This window comes from Micropterus dolomieu, linkage group LG08 (genome assembly GCF_021292245.1).
Source record: "Micropterus dolomieu isolate WLL.071019.BEF.003 ecotype Adirondacks linkage group LG08, ASM2129224v1, whole genome shotgun sequence".
Lineage (NCBI taxonomy): Eukaryota > Metazoa > Chordata > Actinopteri > Centrarchiformes > Centrarchidae > Micropterus > Micropterus dolomieu.
Window position 1 is genome coordinate 32006450 of NC_060157.1, and position 5374 is coordinate 32011823.

Here is a 5374-nt window from a genome sequence, read left to right on the forward strand (position 1 = left end):
CTGTCTTAAGTTGTGCTGCAAACTCCACCTAGGACGACAGCAAAAAACTATAATTCCAACCTTATGGAGGAAATTGAACTTAAGGGGGAAGCTGTATACTTTTCTTAATAATCTGTGCAATATGAGAATGCCCTTTCTTGGGTGAGCTGGTTAAATAAGACCTATAAAAAGGAAAAACGGAAATTATCCGTAAAGACCCAAAAGATTGCATAGAAACATGACGGCTATCTCCTGCTATTAGTTAAGGACAAACTAAAAGGAATGGATCAAGGAAAAAAAAATTTTAAACGTTGACTAACCCTCCTAAACAGTCCAGAGGAGGACACTATTTGAAGAGTAAAATTAACTGGAATGTCTTTAAGTCCAATGAACTCCAGGAGTTATGTTCTCATCACAAAATACCAACAGCAGCCATAGTCATTAATACTCATAATCAAAGACACCAACTTATTAATAGCCATATAAAAGATCTGCCATGAAAAAAACAAAAACAAAGCTTCCTATCAATAAGGAATCACCAAGGAACGTCAGTGGATAAATGAACAAGAAACCTGGGTGTGGAAAAAGGTAGTTGCTCAGCCGTCCAGTGATGAGGTCACATCTTGAGCAGAAATCCTCCTTCCAGCGATGATGGCGAATGGACCACTGTAGCCGGCCAGCTTCCCTTCTTTTCTCGCCTGCTCCACAAGTGGCCACAGCTTGGCTCTTGCATCTCTTACTTGCTGTGTTAACTCCTCTGTGATCTTGATTCTTTTTTGTTTTAGAACCTCTGAGTGTTTTGCATCTGCCCAAACACGATCCCGGTATGTGCGTGATAAGAACTGCACAATAATACGACGTAGTTGTGGAGTACGCTGTTGTTGCTTTTGTTCTTGGGGCCAAGGCGGTGCGCGACATCCACAGAGTTATGGAGAGCATCTTTGATTCCCAGCGAGACTCTAGACAGTAAATCGATAACACTCATCTTGACGTTTTCATTTTCTTGTTCTGGGACACCCGATATCTTTAAATTCCACCTTCTCTTGTAGGCATCGATGTCATTTACCCTGTCTCGCAGCACAGTGTCTCTTTTTGTGTCTCTTTGTTAATGACTTTACCTTCTGCTCCAGCTCCGCTATGTTAGTAGAAAGTCCATTCATCTCCTTCCTAGTATCCCCCATAGACGTAGACAGGGAGCGGATGGCATCGGTGTTCTCTGACAGATTTCTCGATGCATTGAAGCTTCTCAAGAAAGGAATCCTGTCTTTCACCAATTTTGTTGATGGCAGCAAGTAGAGTGGCATTCGTTATTAGCTCGTTTTACCCTCTCCACTAAAATCTCCATATCATCCTCTTCTTGAACGCTTCCCGCGAACATCCTTCCAGGCAAGTGTAAAGATAGCATCAAGCTAGCAAGACCGTCCAAGTTTAGCTAGCAGTAGTAATTAAAAAAGTAAAAATAACCAAGTCAAAAGCGTATTAAAGAGTTCTGTACGAAGTTAGTACTTCACCGCGCAGCTCATTCCAAGCGTTTTCACTTGAAGGGGTGGTTTAAAATCCAGTTTGTGCACTAAGCCATCGTCAGCTGCACGAAAAAACGTCGCAGAAGTATAAATTGCACTTTATCTCGCGTGTCATGTGACCTGAGTGTAATCGCAGCCTTTGCCATTAGAAAATCTCGTTTCATCATATTGCGATAATATCGCAAATGCAATTAATCGTTCAGACCTACTTTAAACTGAAAAGAAATAAGATTTGATACTTATTGTGAAAACATTTTTGGCCATATCATCCTGCCCTATTTATATCTAAGACTATTAAAGTTCAGAGAGCTCGTGTAAAGCAGTGACCGCTGTTTTTAACAGTTGGTTTAAAGGAACTTTTTATTCTCTTTTCCAGTTACAGAATGTGCAGTTATCTCTGATGAAGGAGCTTCTGGTCCTTTGATACAAGGAAGCAGCAGGTTTGATGTTCAGCCAAGACTTAAAGGTAACCTAATGTTAAACAGTATATGCTAATTTCCAAGAATTACTAAGTAATCTCAGCAGACCAATAGTCCAGAGCTCCTCCTGCTGATTAAGAACTCTCAAATATGTATGAAACAGTCTGGAATATCAAAAAGACAAAACTAGAGAAGATTTATAATTGATCATTTCAGTGAACCAGGTGATCTGAAGGTTCAGGATCGATGATGAGGAAAAGTGGAAAAACAAAACTGAAACCATTTGTCATTTGAGTGTTTATGTACCAAAATTATTTAGGTTAGATTCTGAATAATTCTTTTAGACGTTCACTGGTTCTGACATTCTTTTATTGATCCTTATTAATACTGATTGCAAAGGACTTTATATTTTGAAACTCTTTATCTTATATGAATAAAATTACATTTCCAAAATGTCTAAAAAAGAATCCACAAATACAACTTTTCAACATAGAAGTCACATTATATTAGAACTTCAATGATTAGTCAATTAATCAATTAGTTGTTAACTATTTAAATTAATCGCCAACTATTTTTATAATCAATTAATCGCTTTGTAAAGAAAGAATTTCCAAATTTTTATTCCAGCTTCTTAAATGTGAATATTTTCTGGTTTCTTTCCTCCTCTGTGACATTAAACTGAATATATTTGGGTTGTGGACAAAACAAGAAGTTTGAGGACGTCACCTCGGGCTTTGGGAAACACTGAGCGACCTAACAACTAATCCAGAAAATAATCGACAGACTGATCGATAATAAAAATAATTGTTGTTTGCAGCCATGGATTATATTGAAGCATGATCAGGACTAAAGCAATTCAAACATTTAAACTGTGATATATAAAGATTTAAATGTTTTCTTGTATCTGGCTGATTCTGTACATTTATTAAGATTTTATGTGAGATGAATCAGATTCAATAAAAATATCTCCCAGCTGAAACTACTTTCTAACATTTAATACCTCCTTTACTTAAGGAGACGAAGCTCAGATTGTTTCTGGTTTTTCAGAATAAAAGCATACACAAACTGATGTTGTTAATGTCGCTGTAGTTCATTAATGACTCTCCACTGGGACCACAGATCATGTCAGCCCCTCCTGGACCTCGCGCCAGAGAGTTTTCTAAACATAGTATATTAAGGACACATGTTAGAGGTGGAAAGTCCTTATAGACCAGGAGAACATGAACTGCTGACTGAAATGATACTTCAGGTCGCGGTTTTCATTGTTTGATGTGTTTGTGGCATCACTTTCATCAGCCCGAGTAATGGCCCTGGACCCTGTAGAATTCAGTTACATGTTAGTAATACACGTTTGTGTTTTCAGTGATCCATGTTTGTGTATTAGGTTGTGCTGCAGTAAAATGTACAGTTTTCTTCACAGTTATGAAGTTCTGGCAATCAGAATTTGCAGTTTGTGTGCCTGTTTACTCTGAACGTTCAACAAAACATCATCAACCTGTCGGTCCCTCAGTCTGACTTCCTGTCTGTGGCCCTCAGTCCTGGGCCCATTGGTTCCTCCTGAAGACGTAATCAGTCATTTCCAGCTACAGTTTCTATCACGAAGAGCATCGGCACAGTTTGAGCTCTAATGAGATGGCGGCTGCTGGTTTGAGTCTGAACATGAGATTTACAGATGAGCCGGAAAAACCAGTTTATGATCAGACTGACTACAACCTCGTCAATATTTCAGGGTAAAGTACTACCTTTACATAAAAGTATGCAACAGCTGTTTATAAAATCAAACTGATCAGACACAAAACACAAATTGTTTTTTCAACTAATCAAGAGCCCTGAGCCAGGACCTGGACCTGCATGCTGTGACCTGGTTTATGGTTTATCTGCAGACCTCTAAAAGTTCTCCTCCAGAGTCGCCACTTTAAAACTGCTCCCCGAGTCTTTAACTCGGTATAACAGGACCGCATAAAGCCTGCCGGGTTGGAGGACCTGCTGGAGGCATCTCGTACCGAGCGCCGACATGCTGGTCTTGCTGGAACCATTCTAGGCGGAGAGCCCTCCCCAGGCCGCTGGGAGCTGGAGTCTACAGGTCTACACTGGTATTGACTGGTGGGACGGGGTCGGTACCAGACCGGGGCTAACTTTGCCTGCTATCCCAGCTGCCTTCCCTAATTATGTGGAGAAACCGGGTTTGGTGTCTGGAGCTGGGTTTTGTAGCGGGTTTCGGCTCGTGGCCGTGCGGATGCGGGGGGACCCGCAGAGTCCCCCGGGCCAGCGTGCTACATAAAAAACAAAAGAGGAGCGCTTCACTAAGTTCAGTCTGAGTTTGTCTGCGGGAGCTAACTCATCTGAGCCTCACCGAGCTAAAGTCTGGCTCCGGGTCCTGGACTCGGACTCGACCCCACTTACCGACTGCGCCTCCGCCCCGCGGCCCCTCCGGCCTCCGTCCCGTCCCCGCGCCGACATTTTGGAACAAGTTTCAGGGATGTTTGTTAGAGTCCGGGCCTGGACTGCTGGGCGCTGAGCTGGGAGCCGTGCATTGTGGGAGAGTGACGTCACACCCCGGCCTCAGAGAGGAACTCCCCCCCCACCACCACACACACACACACACACACACACACACACACACACACACACACACACACATCATCATCCATCCATCCATCCATCGTCCACCGCTTATCCTGCATTCAGGGTCTGAGGTCTTTAGACTGCCTGCAGGTGGAGAGTAACTCACAGGTATAATCAATATGTAGGTAACTTAAATTAATAGGTAATGAGAAGGATTTAAATATCAATCTCAAAGCCACCTAGCCGCCAGTGTGTGAAGATTCAGTGCAATTAAAATGAAGAACTGAAAGGATTCTGTGACACATATATATATACACATATATACACATTATTATTATTATTATTATTAGGAACACCATACTAATACTGTGTTTGACCCCCTTTCGCCTTCAGAACTGCCTTAATTCCACGTGGCATTGATTCAACAAGGTGCTGAAAGCATTCTTTAGAAATGTTGGCCCATATTGATGGATAGCATCTTGCAGTTGATGGAGATTTGTGGGATGCACATCCAGGGCACGAAGCTCCCGTTCCACCACATCCCAAAGATGCTCTATTGGGTTGAGATCTGGTGACTGTGGGGGGCCATTTTAGTACAGTGAACTCATTGTCATGTTTGAAATGATTGGAGCTTTGTGACATGGTGCATTATCCTGCTGGAAGTAGCCATCAGAGGATGGGTACATGGTGGCCATAAAGGGATGGACATGGTCAGAAACAATGCTCAGGTAGGCCGTGGCATTTAAACGATGGCCAATTAGCACTAAGGGGCCTAAAGTGTGCCAAGAAAACATCCCCCACACCATTACACCACCACCAGCAGCCTGCACAGTGGTAACAAGGCATGATGGATCCATGTTCTCATTCTGTTTACGCCAAATTCTGACT

The 5374-nt window shown here is 42.3% G+C and overlaps 1 protein-coding gene across 2 annotated transcripts in view; it reads right to left on the reverse strand.

The window, feature by feature from the left end:
• Positions 1-5374, reverse strand: part of LOC123974638 (zinc finger protein PLAGL2-like) — a 28529-nt gene that overhangs the window by 15435 nt on the left and 7720 nt on the right. Inside the window, exon 1 of one of the 2 annotated variants that reach the window (XM_046055462.1) lies at positions 4325-4438. The exons of the other annotated variant lie outside the window; for it this stretch is intronic. The gene's annotated coding sequence lies outside the window, so the exon portion shown is untranslated. Of the gene's footprint in view, positions 1-4324; positions 4439-5374 lie in introns of those variants that run through there. 2 annotated transcript variants of the gene reach the window in all.